The sequence below is a fragment of the Thamnophis sirtalis genome, unplaced genomic scaffold (assembly GCF_051295495.1).
Source record: "Thamnophis sirtalis isolate CommonGarterSnake01/CBP01778 unplaced genomic scaffold, rThaSir2_p1.2 scaffold_1, whole genome shotgun sequence".
NCBI lineage: Eukaryota > Metazoa > Chordata > Lepidosauria > Squamata > Natricidae > Thamnophis > Thamnophis sirtalis.
This window is the reverse complement of record NW_028261381.1, coordinates 171,201,882-171,217,774: the sequence shown is the minus strand read 5'-3', so window position 1 is coordinate 171,217,774 and position 15,893 is coordinate 171,201,882. Positions and strand designations below refer to the sequence as shown.

General features: G+C 43.6%; 1 protein-coding gene across 2 annotated transcripts in view; it reads left to right on the top strand.

Annotated features, from left to right (window-relative positions):
• The window catches only part of STK11 (serine/threonine kinase 11), a 111,565-nt gene that overhangs the window by 33,821 nt on the left and 61,851 nt on the right, over nucleotides 1–15,893 (top strand). The window lies entirely within an intron of this gene.

Sequence of the window (15,893 nt, the reverse complement as noted above, 5' to 3'; positions counted from 1 at the left end):
ACATACATTCAAAACATGGCCCAGTTTTTTTTTAAAGGCATCCAGCTGCATTTATTCCAGAGTGACCGATCAATATATTCCCTCTAGAAATTAGGATTAGCTCAAAGCGTACCACCGGCAAAACGGCCAGCCAGAAGAGATGCAGGCAGACTGGGCAGAGACGGTTCCCTGTTCCTGGGGTAGAAATATCGGATCGCGCTCCCTTCCCGCAAGTGCCACGGAATGGAGAGGATGCTGCAATGTGGTTGGTAACACTAGGGAAACTCAGAGGCCAGACGGGGCCAAAGAGCAGAGGGCTGATCCAGGCTCTTCTCATGTCTCTGCTTTCCTGCTCTTCTTCCTCCTCCTCCTCCTCTTCCTTTTGGGCAATCTTTTCCTTTCTCTCGTCTCCTCCGAGCAAGTCGGTGGGGGTGCTTGGGATTTGTCCCCCAATTCATATTTAGTTCTTCACTAACACCATTCGTGAGAACATCACATTCAACTGTACTTACACCTACACTTTTTCCTTTGAGAATCATCCTCCAGTGGTGTTGGGTTAAATGGAGCCATTCATTTCAAAGACAGCACTGTAACTTTTTGAAAATCTCTGGGATTCTTGTAGTTTTGACACAGTAGAGATGGAAGAAGAGGGGACATGTAACATCTTCCTGCGTCCTTGTTCTGATGAGTTGGGCAGATACAGCTGGGAAAAAGACAGCCCTTCAAATAGAGACAGACCTTGACTTACGAACACAATGACGCCTCACATTTCTGTTCCTTTTTTCTTCTTCCAAGTTTTATTATTTTATTCATAAATGAATAAAAATTTATAAATAAATTAATAAATGAAAATAATAGAATTTATTATTTTGTTCATAAATGTTTTGAATACAGTGCATTGTCAGGGTATATCACTTACAGAAGCAAGGTAAATTTATATATATATATATGTGTGTGTGTGTGTGTGTGTGTGTGTGTGTGTGTGTGTGTGTGTGTCACAACCCCTGGTAAGCCCCAATTATGGGAGGAAGCTAACTGCTTCCAACATCTGTCAATCGGCTCGTCACAAGAGTCCATCACGACAGAAACCCAATATTTTTACTGTTGCCTTTTGTTATATTTGTGTTTTTATTTGTGCTGATAAATAAATAAAGGGAGACTAGTATAGATCTATTTCAAGCTATTTAGCTCTCATCAGCTAGCCACACCCTTACTGGGATTCGAACCTGTGCGGTATTGCATCTTAGGCAAACGTCTTAGCCATCAAGCCACAGGTCTCCTCCTTATCAGCTGAAGCCAGGGAGGAAGGTATATATTAGTGTCACAAACCCTGGTAAGCCCCAATTATGGGAGGAAGCTATTTCTACCTCTTGTCTCTAACCACTCATAAAATCTATTCCACATCAGGTAATATTCTGTGTCCTTTTTATCTTTTATTTTTTAAAGTTAGTCTGTCCAAATCTAAGGTTTTCTAAATTATATCGTCTTCTGATGGGGTGTTCTCACTTTTCCAATATTTTACAAATACTACCCTTGCTGCTGCCAGTACATGCAAAGCTAGATACATGGTCCCTTTATCACAACCCTCCGGCATTATGCTCAACAGAATTTTTTCTTGTTTGAGGTCAATATGAAATTTCTCTTCCTAAGCAAGACAGCTGTTAAGTGAATTGTGACCCATTTTGCAAACCTTCCTTGCCACCATTGCTAAGGGAATCACTGCGGTTGTTCAGTTACCGACACACTTGTTAAGTGAATCTGGCTTCCCCATTGACTTTGCTTGTCAGATGGTCACAAAGGGTGATTAGATGACCCAGGGCACTGCAGCCATCATAAATACGAACCAGTTGCCAAATTTTGGTAGGTGCAACCATTGTAAGTGTGAAAAACGGTCAGAAGTCACTTTTTTTCCAGTGTCATTGTAAGTTCAAATAGTCACTAAACGAATAGTTGCAAGTCGAGGGCTACCTGTATGATTATCTAAAGGATCATCGTTATGACAGCATTCGTACAAATATAATTGGCTGCTGCAGTCATTTATACAAGTAATCCTCGACTTACAACAGTTACAGCAGTGAAAAAAGTGACCAGCATTTTTCACAATCACAACCTTTGCAGCATCCCTAGGATCATGTGATCAAAATTCAGATGTTTGGCAGCTGGTTCATACTTATGACTTACGACTGTTACAGCCTCCCGAGGTCATGTGATCCCTTTTGCAACCTTTTGACAAGGAAAGCTGGTGAGGAACCCAGATTCACTTAACAAACAGCTTGCTAACTTATCAGCTGCAGTGATTCACTTAACAACTGTGGCAAGAAATGTCGTAAGGTAAAGGTTCCCCTCGCACATAAGTGCTAGTCATTCCCGACTCTAGGGGGCGGTGTTCATCTCCATTCCAAAGCCGAAGAGCCAGCACTGTCCAAAGACGTCCCCATGGTCATGTGGCCGGCATGACTCAACGTCACAGGCACATGGAGCACTGTTACCTTCCCACCAAAGGTCCCTATTTTTCTACTTGTATTTTTACATGTGTTTGAACTGCTAGATTGGCAGAAGCTGGGACAAGTAACGGGAGCTCACTCCATTACGCGGTGCTAGGGATTCGAACTGCCGACCTTTCTGATCGACAAGCTCAGCTTCTTATCCACCAAGCCACTGCGTCTCATTGAAATGTTGTAAAATGAGGCAAAGCTCACTTAACAAATCCTCCCTAAAGAACATAAATGTGGGGCTCAATTGTGGTCGTAAGTTGAGGACTACCTGTATTAGCGGTCCTGCGGCATTAATTCTGGTGGAATTGCCTGGAAAGAGAGCCTGGTTTTCCATGTTCTGGGAGGCAAAGCAAGGGTTTAGAGGCGGTGGGAGGATCTGTCCTAGAAAGAGAGCAAGCCATCGGGAGGAATTTTGTGTCCCTGGTGTTGTGCGGCGTTCTTTGGGTATGTGCAACAACAAGTTTGCCTTCAGTCTGTTTCTTTTTTTCCTGTTCCAATGAAGTCCTCTCATTAACTGTTCAGTTTCCCTGGCTAATACAAGCCTTGAGCTTTTCTTCCTGTTTTGAATTTGTGGAACAATAAGGGGGAGAGGTGCTGTGTGTGTCAGAGAGGGAGGGAGGGAGGGAGGGAAAGAAAGGAAAGAAGAAAGAAAGAAAGAAAGAAAGAAAGAAAGAAAGAAAGAAAGAAAGAAAGAAGAAAGAAAAGAAAAAGAAAGAAAGAAAAGGCAGGAAGTATTGCCAAGTACCAGCATCATGAGCCGTAGGAGTTCTGGCAAGATTTTCAATCAAGAAACGGCTGTCTGTGGAAAGCAGGAACGTTGGACAAATTGTGTGTGATTCCTCGTATTCATTCAGGGTTTTCCCCCCTCAACATTTATACCTGCCCCAATCTAAAAGGATCATGAGTAGGGACCAGCAAAAGGAACAATACTATTAAAGGCATCGTGCTTTAAACAAAAAACAGAATGGCAAAGTTAGAAGGGATCCGAGAGGTCTTCTTGTCCATCCCCCTCCCCTGCTCAAACAGCAGACCCTATGCCGGGGGTCAAACTCAAGGCCCGCGAGCCAGATCCAGCCCACGGGGTGTTTAGATCTGGCCCGCGGGGCCCCCTTGGAAACAGTGGACCAGCTCACAGTGCCTACGCCAGTGAAAATGGAGCTCGGGAGGGCCACACCTGGCCGTCACAGCTGAAAACGGAGCTTGGGAGCCCGTTTTCACTGGCAGAGCGCTCAGGCCACAACAGGCGCCCCCGACACGAGTGACGTCAAGATGGCCACACCCACCCAGGCTACATTCCCCCCCCCCCAAGGTCAAACACAAGCCTGATGCGGCCCTCAATGAAATCGAGTTTGACACCCCTGCCGTATGCCATTTCAGACAAACGGCTGTCCAATGTCTTCTTAAAAACCTCCAGGGATGGAGTTCCCCCAATTGATTGTACTAACTGTCAGGAAATTTCTCTTTGGTTCTAGGTTGGGTTTATGCCCGCACATAAAAAGAGTGCACAGCTAAGCGGCAAACGTTTATTGGAGTAATATAGACTTCACTTGCTTACCAAATGCAAGAATGGTTGGAGCCATTGGTTCCTCTGTGAGTCTATACTAAAAGTGGGACACTATTGGAAAGCTTTCGAACTGGCCTCATCATATACCTCCGGGAGAGATGATCTTCAGGCCTTCTCTGGGTAACTGAGCCAGGTGGATTCTATTCTGACAAGGCTTTCCATGATGTATCCTGGTGTTGTACCATAACCGGCACTTTGAAATGGACTCAGGAGCCCTTTGATCTGGTTTCTACCTCTATTCTAGCTCTCAATAAAGCCAATCTTATATTAAGCAGCATTCCCTTTCTAACCATCATCTCTGGCCCACTTTAGCATTTCAATTCTTACTTGTTTTTTGACTGGCCTCCCAAACTCCTCCCTTGGGTCTTTGTCTCTATCTACATCTTTCCTATTCAGCCCAAATATTTTTATATAATATACTCAAAGTAATAACCAGATGTAAAGTGTAGATGTTGAAAGATGGTATCATTATGTAAGTTTAAATAATAGCATGACTGTTATTAGAATGGCGCACAAAAATATTGAACCACTAAACAATGAAGGCCCAGCCTCTAATTCAAATATGTATAATAATAGCACAATTACATAAGTATGATTAATGGAAATGGATGAATGTGAGAAAATCATAGTACTTATTGATCTAGAGCAGTGTTTCTCAACCTTGGCAACTTGAAGTCCTGTGGACTTCAACTCTCAGAATTCCCCAGCCAGCTATGCTGGCTGGGGGATTCTGGGAGTTGAAGTCCACAGGACTTCATGTTGTCAAGGTTGAGAAACACTGCTCTAGAGAATCGATTTGCCATGCCAAATACAAAGATCTCTTCATTTCTGTACTTGATGTGTTTCAGAACTACATTAGATCCTACATTTCTTGCCCTCTTGAAGTTCCTAACTAGAAAGGTGCACAGAACTTAAGAACTTAAGTAAGGGGTTGGCCTAGAAGACCTCCAAGGTCCCTTCCAACTCTGTTATTCTAAGAGGGAAGCAGATGGTTAAAAAAAAAAGAAATGTAGATGACAGACAGGCAGACACACACACACACAGAATAGGCTGGGTATGGAAGACTAGCCCTTACAAGCTAGCAGTTTAAATGTGATAGCCCTAACCTAACCAACCAGTTTTACAAAAAAAAAAAAAAAAATGGAACCTAACAGAAAGACTTTCTCAAAAATGGTGCACTGTGAGCGGTCCTTTTCTCTCAAATCTTCAAACTTTCTGCTATATAATGAAAGTATATTACAGCGACGAGGGAGGCACAAAATAGGTCACCAGCACCTGCAGAGCAAGTCAGTCCATTTAAGATGGGGAGGATTTTTTTCCCCAACCAATGCCCCAAATTTAATATATTTGTTTTTCCTGAGGCCTGCAGGGAAGCAGTTAATAATGTCCTGTCATTAGAGATTCACTCTGAAAGGGAAAAAAAAACAACATTTGAAATATGAGCCTCAAAACAACCATTTCCTCAACAACAGAGCTGGAAGGGACCTTGGAGGTTTTCTAGTCCAACCCCCTGCTCAAGCAGGAAGGCCCATGCCATTTTAAACAAATGGTTGTCCGATCTCTTCTTAAGAACCTCCAGTATTACAGCACCTACAACTTCTGGAGACTGTTGTCCTGCTCACTTTGGTATGTTTTGTGTGTGTGTGTGTGTGTGTGTGTGTGTGTGTGTGTGTGTGTGTATCTGTGTTGTGCTGAGAAGGCTGCCTACTATTCCCAAGTCGCCAATTGCCCCTTTGTTTTTTAAGGCAAGTTGCCACAATTGTGCAGAATAGAAACCCCGGTAATTGATGTAGCCTCTCTTTCCAGCCGAAGGAACTGGCTGGAAATGAAGGAACTGAAACAAGGACAGTTACACAGGACTTTGTTAGGGGGATTTTAAAAAGAGCCTCTAACAAGTTGTCCTCTAAATCAAGAGTTGGTCCTTGGATAGTGAGCCAGCCTAGGACAGCGATGGGTAACCTTTTTGCCATTGCGTGCCAAAAGTGGGGGAAGCGCAGGAGGGTCGTGCGCAGGCGTGCCCACACACATAATTCTATGTGTGCGACCCCCCGCCCTCCCTCTGCTTTTGGTGCGTGATGGACCCGTTTTTCACCCTCCCCAGGTTCCAGAGGCTTTCTAGGAGCCTGGGGAGCGCAAAAATGGCCTCCGCTGCCCCCCCCCCCCTTCCAAGGCCCTCCGGAGACTTCAGGGAGAAAAACGGCTCTACTGGCAACTCAGAAGTCTGTTCCTGAACTTCTGGGTTGCCCGTAGGGCTGTTTTTTGCCTTCCGGAGGCTCCAGGGAAGCCTCCAGAGGACAGAAAAAAGCTGAAAATGAAGGCTGAAGCCAGCGCGCGCTGGAGCTGACAGGGCAACACCTCGCGTGCCCTAACAAATGGCTCTGTGTGGCACCTGTGGCACATGTGCCATAGGTTTGCCATCACAGGCCTAGGAAGAGAACAAGATTTTTTTTTAAAAAAAAACCCTTTCTACTGGTAGTAAGCTAGGAAGCAAAAGTGAAAATGAATGGATAAGAATTTTGCTATTGTGACTTGTAATGCTTGTTTCATGTTTTATCTTCCTGCCCGAAAAACATTCTGCGGCAAACTCAGGTTCATAGTGGTCTTTGAAGAAGACGTCAGCGCAGCACATCAGTTTGCTTCAGTTTCGCTTAGCCATTCAAATAAAGGAAAATATCAGTAAGGTCTGATAACAGAAACCGACAGCAGAAGTAATAATTTGTAAAGAAGGAAGACAAATGTGCATGAAATTAACAACCAGAAGCAAAAGACTTTAGGGTCTTCCTCTTCAGCATTTTCTGCAACCCATTAAGGCAGCAGAAAAGTAGAATGGCATTGGGCTTCAATGGCAGATGGAGTCCTTGGTGATCTCCGAACGTGGCTCTTCGCCTGCAGATATTTTGTTGCCCAACTAGGTAACACCTTCAGTGCGGGTCATCTTGAGTGGGCAGTTTAGCCATCTGTCAAATCTTCCCCTGGTTTGCAACAGAGATTTTGGAGAGGTGTATTCAAAGAGGCATAGGTTTTATGCTGTTCCAGAAAAGAAATATTCTGATATGTTCTGGAGCACGTTTATAAAAAACATGGCTTTGTGTTTCTGGTGGGTAAACAGCCAGATTTCAGATTAACATCTAATCCATCCCCCCTGCTCAAGCAGGAGACCATACACCATTTCTGACAAATGGCAATCCAATCTCTTCTTGAAAGTGCCCAAGGGCTGGGGGAAGGCAAAAATGCCCCTGTTTTTGTAAAAAAAAGGCCCATTTTTTGCAAAAATGAGATGCGGGGGGGGGGGGCTTAGGGAGGCCAAAAAATGGCTATATTCAGTGTATAAGATGCACCAACATTTCCCTCCTCTTTGTGGGGGAAGGTGCGTCTTATACTCCAAAATACAGTACATTGGAGACCTGGGTGGACAAAAAAAATTTTTTTCTTATCTCTTCGAAATCTTGGTGCACTTATAGTCCGAAAAAATATGGTATATGTTGGAGAAGCCAATAGATTTAGTACAGTGTTTCCCAACCCTGCCAACTTTAAGATAAGTGGACTTCAGCTCCCAGAATCCCCCAGCCAGGCTGACTGGGGGATTTTGGGAGCTGAAGTCCACCTATCTTAAAGTTGCTACAATTTGGAAACGCTGGTTTAATCGAACTCTGAAGTTAACACATATTGGAGGCTGAATTACGGACAGGTCACAAAGGAAGAGTACACAAGATAGCCCAGATTTCTCCAGTTGTCATTAAAAAGACAAGTATGACTGCAGCTTCTCGTGAATCTCTGGAATTTGATGAAAAACAGTGCAAAAACACCTATTTTGGATTCCTCCCCCTTTCCTTTTACTAAGAAAGCACATCAAAGCCAATGCCATCACCTAGTTAAATTTTCTCCAGGCTAGCTCTGCAGATTGCTTATTGGTGCCTCCCCCTCCCCCCTTGCATACTGAGAAGGCAACAGCTCAGCTTTTTTTAAACTGCCTCGCCAGTTTTATTTATTTTTCCCCCTTATTGAATATCGTAGAGTGAGGTTTCTGTAACTATATATACTGCATACGTGGTACCTGTAATGTTGCTTTAATGCTTACATGCACTGTTCTGTTTCTAAATATCAAGCACTAGCTGATAACCCAGCACTACAGACTGTATCTTCACAGAACAACCTCCCCCTGATGGTTGTTAGGGGTGTCTTACCCCCACAGTATTTATTTCCAGAGGGTACTGTATTTTTCGGAGTATAAGACGCACCTTTTCCCCTCAAAAAAAGAGGCTGAAAATCTGGGTGCATCTTATACACTGAATACAGCATTTTTGGCCTCCTGACACACCACCGCCTTTGCAAAAATGGCCATGCATAGCCTTTAGGAGGCTTCCAGAGTGCTCCTGGGGGCTGGGGAGGGCAGAAGTGAGCAAAAAACAGGCCATTTTTTGCCCTCCCCCAGCCCCCAGAAGCACTCTATAAGCCTCTTAAAGGCTATGCATGCCCGTTTTTGGTTTTTTTTTGGACAAAAAACTGGTCGCTTTTTGCTCATCCCCCCCAAAGCACTCTACAAGCTTCCTAAAGACTGCATGCCCTTTTTTTTTTTACAAAAAACGGGCTGTTTTTGGGAGGTCTGCAGAGTGCAAAACATTTTTTTTTAAAAAAATTGTCTCTTCAAAATCTTGGTGCGTCTTACACTCCGCAAAATACAGTAAGTAATCTGTGCACTAAGTTTGGTTGAAACTACTCAAGGTGTTCCAGAGTTATGCTGGAACATGCATACACACAAACACACACACACACACAGCCAATTAAATGTGTGTGTGTGTATGTATCTATGTATGTGAATATATATACACACACACATACATACATACATATACACACATATAAATGGCTGTGTGTGTGTGTATGTATATATATAGAAAGAGAGGGAGGGAGAGAGAGAGAGATTATGTACTTCCTATTTTAGAAAAAAGTCAGAGATATACTGGTGCCCCCCCTCTGATCTTGCTGATGGCATGCTTTATCGTTTGGCATCTTCAAATTACCAAAGAATCTTCTGCATTAAATAGAACAGTGGTTCTTAACCTTTTCTTCACCACGGACCCCATTTAAATACCTTTTTTGGCCACAGACCATGGCCAACAACCACCAAGACTTAACTCAAGATTTAAATCATAAGATTTCTTCAAGCCTTCACAGAGCCCCTGTCCTGGGCTTCACGGACCACAGGTTGAGAACCACCAACATAGAACTTAGAACAGTGATGGTGAACCGAGTTCAAACTGCATGAGCATGCATGGCCAAACTGAAAGGTATGTGCGCACGCACAGACATGTGCATGCACTGACATACGCCTGTGCGGATGTGTGTGCGGACACAGCAGAGACTCGAAAACCAGCTGGCCGGCAGGAGGCGGGGTGTCCCAACACTGTCAGTGCGACAAGTGCTAAGGTCTTTTTTCTTTCGTGAGCTTCTATTTCATTTATTTGCAGGGAAACAGAAGCTCACAAAAGAAATGCCACGGAGATCCGACCTGGGGAAACGGCGCATGTGCCAGCAGAGAGGGCTCTGTGTGCCACCTCTTGCACCCGTGCCATAGATTCACCATCACGGACTTAGAATAACCGTGTTGGAAAGGAACAAGCAGGGGACCTTATACTAGGGGGTGTCGAAATCAATTTAATTGAGGGCCGCATCAGAGCTGTGGTTGATCTCGGGGAGGGGGGGGGCATAGCTTGGCCAACTGGGTGGGTGTGGCCAACTGGGTGGGCGTGACCAGATTGATACCATTCCCCAAACTGCTGGCATGTTTCCTCTTTGCACTGGGTAGACCTGGACGGCCCCATGGGCTGTTTCCGACCCCATCACAGGCTGGATCCAATTGGTGGGACTTGAGTTTGGCACCCTTGCCTTATACCATTCCGGACAAATGACCATTCAATCTCTTCTTGAAAACCTCCAGTGATGGGGCACCCACAACTCCCAGAGGTAGTGCTAGGTGGCCTTCACAGAGGGATAACATCAAGATCATGTGAAGTGTGCGTTCCGCTTTATACTGCACTGGTAAGGCCACCCTTGGAAAGACCGCATCCAGTTTGGCCACACAATACAAAAAGGGTGCTGAGACCATCGGAAGATTGCAGAGAAGAGCAACAAAGATGACCAGAGGTCTGGAGTTAAACCTTGCAATCATCAACTGAGGGAGCTGACTATGTCAAGTCTAATGAAGGGAAGGACTAGGGGTGACAGGACAGTAGCCCTTCTCTGTTTGAGTGTCTGTCACAGAGAAAAGCCAGAATCCTCTCACCTCAGCAATGAACAATCCTGAATTGGACTTGCACCTCATATGGTGTCTACCAGGACTTTGTCTATAAATGGGGCATAGTATCCTCCCCTCAGTGTGATTGCAGGGTCCCACATCAAACTGTAGATCACATCGTCGCCAGGTAAAGGCTGAGGGCATACACTGGTCCAGTTATATTTTTTCAGGCCAAAAACAGTCTGAAAATGGCCTGGGGTTTTTTGGCCTTTTTGGCCATTTTTCAGGTCGTTTTCAAGCCATTTTCTGGTGCTCTGGCGCCATGAGGACCAGCTGGAAACCATGTGCACTGGAAACCAGAAGAGCAGTTGGTGACAGCGTGTGTGCCCAGAGAGAGGCCTCTGCATGCCAGCTCTGGCATACGTGCCATAGGTTCACCTTCACAGGCCTAGACATTAGTATTTAATCACAGATCTTTTTCAACATTTATATTTTATTGTGTTCTACTAATCTAGATGATTGATAGATAGATAGATGATAGATAGATAGAAAGAAAGAAAGAAAGAAAGAAAGAAAGAAAGAAAGAAAGAAAGAAAGATAGATAGATATAGTCCATGATGGTATGCCATACACTAAATTAAAAAAAAAAAAATAATGTCTTGACCCACAGCTCATCTGGTTTTTAGTGAACCTCCCTCTGGGTCTCCCTCCAAATATCTCCCTTTAGCAAATTTTTCCAGGTCTGTTTTGAACCTACACTAAAGCTTCAGCAATATACAACTAATTCTTCTTTAGAGTTTTATTGCTGCGAGCTTCCCAGAGTTGTTTCAAGATGGGCAGCCATGCACATCTTTTAAAGTAAATAAAAAATAATTCGGTTTAGGTCCATCAGTCACCATTACCCTTCACTAAATACTGTAGCAGTTTTTCAATAGCCACCATTATCTAGATCCGCCTTAGGTTTTGAAAGCCATTGTACCTCATCCATCAAAATGTCACCACTTCAGACCAGACTTGCTTTCCGGCGATGTTAAGATCTACCACAATGCCAGTCTCTTAGCTCCACCATCGATGAAGCTTTTGCTTTAAAAAAAAAAAACCTCAAATAATTCCTAATCTCAGCTGCTTTTATCAGTTACCTAACCCAAACCATTTATTTGGGAGTCTGCATGGACAGTCAGCAGAAGCCACGGCTGAATGCAGGCTGTCACAGCAAGTTTGGAATGTACTGAGGTGGCAGGGAATGCCAACAGCAACAAAAAAGGCTGTTAGATATGTTTGAAATCATAACCATAATGAAAAGAATAGCAGCTTCTCAGTGAAAATGCTGAAATGCTAACAAGATAATCAAGACAAAAGGGAAGGTTGGGAGCAATAGAAATGGGATCAAGAAATGAATTTAAATCCCCAAGGCTGGATGAATTTTACGCCAGGTCATATAGTCATATAGAAGTAAGTGAAGACCTCCATTGTTACAGAATTGGGGGGGGGGGCGAAATAATAGATTTAAGCTGCTAGAAGGGAGATTTCTGTTTTAAAAAAAGTTCCTACAGTAAGAGCAGTTCAGCAGCGAAACTTAACAATCAAGATGTCTCCTTCATTTGATTGGTTCTAGCAAAAGCTAGACAGTCTAGGATTCCTGCACAGAGGAGGAGGTTAGTCTCTGTGACCTTGTTGTTGTTAGTTGCAAAGTTGTGTTCGACCCATCGCGACCCCATGGACAACATTCCTCCAGGCCTTCCTGTCCTCTACCATCCTCTGGGGTCCATTTAAGCTCACGCTGACTGCTTCAGTGACTCCATCTAGCCCCCTCCTTCTCTGTCGTCCCCTTTTTCTTCTTTTGCCCTCCATCTTTCCCAGCATGAGGCTCTTCTCCAGGGAGTCCTTCCTTCTCATTAAGTGGCCAAAATATTTGAGTTTCCTCTTCAGGATCTGGCCTTCTAAAGAGCAGTCAGGGTTGATCTCCTCTAGGATTGACGGGTTGGATGGCCTTGCAGTCCAAGGGACTCGCAGGAGTCTTCTCCAGCACCAGAGTTCAAAGGCCTCCATTCTTTGGCTCTCCGCCTTCCTTATGGTCCAACTTTCCTCTGTGACCTAAAGAGCCTTTTTCAACTCTGTCATTTTGTGAATGAGGTTGTGTTACCTCCATAACACCCAAGTAAGGATCAGCTCAGCTGAAACAGTGCAGTTTGCCAAAGCCTGTTCCATGAACTCCATGGATAAGCCATGGGGCTCAAATCTGAAAGCGTTTCTTCAGCCATGCTAATCTGTCCATTCAGATATTTGAACGTGTGATTGTCTCCCAACTCTGCTGGATTAGAATTTGGGGACTCAGCCAGGGCCAACCGGAGGATTGAAGTGACAGAGACAGAAAAGAGAATGAATAATCAACCAGCTAAAATAGAATTAGCCAATTGTATGTAGTTCGCTGCTTCTAAACTATGTTATGAGAGTAACAACAAAAGAGAATAAATATTTCATTTGATGTTTTTTTTTATATTGTCTTTCTTCTTAGAAGTTCATACACAGCCCTCTGCTTCCTGCACTGTAAAAACATTTTCTGCTTATTAAGTGAGATTAGATACACATGACAAAGTCACTCAGCAAACTTCCTGTTGGATTAAATACTGTGTGAAAATCTAGATTTCTTAAATCCAGGTTCAGCAAAGACTTTTGCTCATATCTGGATTAAATATGGTTGCTGATGTCTATGGAGAGTTTCAATCATCCAGCTCATGATTGTCCCAAAAGGCAAGCGAACTTCCTTGTTTTTTAAAACGTTTCATTTTGAAAACTTTTTTTATAATGTTTTGCTTCTCATCCAAGAAGCTTCTTCAGTTTGAACTGTTTGAAGTGAAACGTATTTTAAAAAAACAAAAACCAAGAAAGTCCACTTGCCTTTTGGAAAAAGCACCTCTGGCTGCTGACATTCCTGTTGGTGGAGTTGTCCATAAGCAGATGGCTTCGGGGCTAAGAGATTAGATCCTTTCCTCTGCCTTAGATAATGACTCTATAATGGTATTAAAAGCAGAGCTATCATCTGCACACAATGTCCTTGGAACCTGTGACTGCAGTCAGACAGCAAATAATTATGGGTGCTTTAAAGTGAGGTTCCTTTTCTGCGGCATTCTTCCCCCTAATGGATTATGCTGTGGGAACGTTCTGATGATCATCCCACATTTTTCCATTCTTCCTTCCATCTTTTTTTGTTTGTTTGTTTGTTTCTGTCTATAAAATTGACGGAAAAGCATGAAAGTATGAAAGAAAAGTGTGTAGAAACTGGTCGTTCTGGGGGAGGTATTCGGAGGGTAGGGAGTGCGGCAGAGGTGGGATTCAACCGGTTCGGACGGGATGCTAATTTTACATTTGGTTCGCCGAACCGGTAGTTGCAAGGAACTGGCTGGCCCCGCCCACCCCTCCCATCCCCTCTCAGGAGTTTCCACATGGCCTGTTTTGGATGCCAGGTAAGTGCAGGGCCTGCGTGGAGGCTCTGGAAGGGCGAAAAAGGGGCCTGCCAGATGTTCCAGAAGTTCGGAAATGGGCCTGTTTTTCTGGCTGCATGGTCTTTGAGATCAGTATTTGATAGGCAGACGGCACGTTGGTGTTCCAACAGCAAAACCATGGCAAACTGCAAGTAGTCCTCGACTTATGGCCACAACTGAGGCCAGAATTTCTGTGGCTAATCAAGGTGGTTATTAAGTCTGGCACATCTAATTTTACAACCGTTTTTTTTTTTTTTTTTGCACAATTGTAAAGTGAACTACTAATGAGTTGTGTGGTCATTAAATGAATCCAGTCCATTGACTTCGCTCGTCAGAAGCTGACTGGGAAGGTCATCAATGGCCATCACATGACTTCGGGATGCTTAGAAATACAACATCTGAATTTTTATCATGTGACCATGGGCAATGGTTTGTAAGTGTGAAAAACAGACCGTAAGCATTTTTTTTCAGTGCCACTATAACTTTGAATGGTCACTAAATGGATGGTTGTAAGTCGAGGGCTACCTGTATGATTATCTGAAGGATCAACATTATGCTGGTGTTCAAAGAAATGCAACTGGCTGCAGTCATTCGCATTGGCAGTCCTGCAGCATTAACTCTGGTGGAATTGCCTGGAAAGAGACCCAGGTTTTCCATGACCAGGGAGGCAAAGTATGGCCACAAGGATGCTGAAAACAGTCGTAAACGTGAGAACCAGTAATAAGTCACTTTTTTTCCAGTTATGTTCTAATTTTAAGTGATCATTAAGTGAATGGTTGTAAACTGAGGGCTACCTGAATATGTTTCTCTAGTACAGATTTGTACAGACTTCTGTGCAGTTTTGATCACGTGACTATGGGGATGCTGCAATAGTCAGTGCAAGGACCGTCGTAAGTCACTTTTTTCAATGCTTATTCTACAAAGAAACATATGCACATACATACATACATACATACATACATATATACATACATACATACATACATACATACATACATACACACACTAGATAGATACTCGTGCTTCGCTATGAAACCATGTGGTCGGGCCAGCCCACAGTCACGCGCTGGCCACACCCATCTAAGGCAACTGGCAGTTGGAACAGAGTTTCTTTCAGGTGGAGAGGGGGAGTAGAACGTCTTAACTCCTTAGCATCGATGCGTGTATACACATACAAACACACACACACACACACACACACACACACACACACACACTATAAGAAATACTGATGATCTGATGGTCATTTCAAAAAATCCTATCGTAGCGAGCACCTAGAAGCCAAGAGGAACATACGTGCCAAATTTCAAGTTTGTAGGCTTTACAGTTCTGGAGATTTTGTGATGAGTGAGTGGTACTTTGCTTATATATATATATATAAGCCATACATATATATATGCCAAAATTAGTAAATATACTAATCTGCATACATCCGACTAATATATATATATATGTATATGTATGTATGTATGTATGTGTATATATGTATATGTATGTATATGTATATGTACATATGTGCATACAGGTCTCTTGGGATGAGCCGATAGACAGAGAAAGGAAGCAGTATGCTTCCTCCCATATTTGGGCATACCAAGGGTTGTGACATAAAAATACATATGTATGTACATGTATATATCGTTACAACACAAAAGACTAATGGGCACACAGCTAGTACCTCAGCCATACAGGATGTTACGAAACAGCCGACTAATCTGCATACATCAACTCCATCAACTAATCAAGATTGAAGGAGCCGAGGTGGCGCAGTGGTTAGGGTGCAGTACTGCAGGCCACTTCAGCTGACTGTTATCTGCAGTTCAGTGGTTCAAATCTCACCAGCTCAAGGTTGACTCAGCCTTCCATCCTTCCGAGGTGGGTGAAATGAGGACCCAGACTGTGGGGGCAATTTGCTGACTCAATTTGCTAAAAAATCTGTAAACCGCTTAGAGAGGGCTGAAAGCCCTATGAAGCGGTATATAAGTCTAATAAATAAATAAAGATGTAACAACACAGCCAACCAACCCGCTTACAGCAACAAAGCCTTGGCAACGTTTCAGCGAGGTCTCACTCGCCATCTTCAGGCTGGGTTTTGGGCTTAAAGCGTGGTCGGAGCTGCTGTCTTTCTATAAATCTTGGTG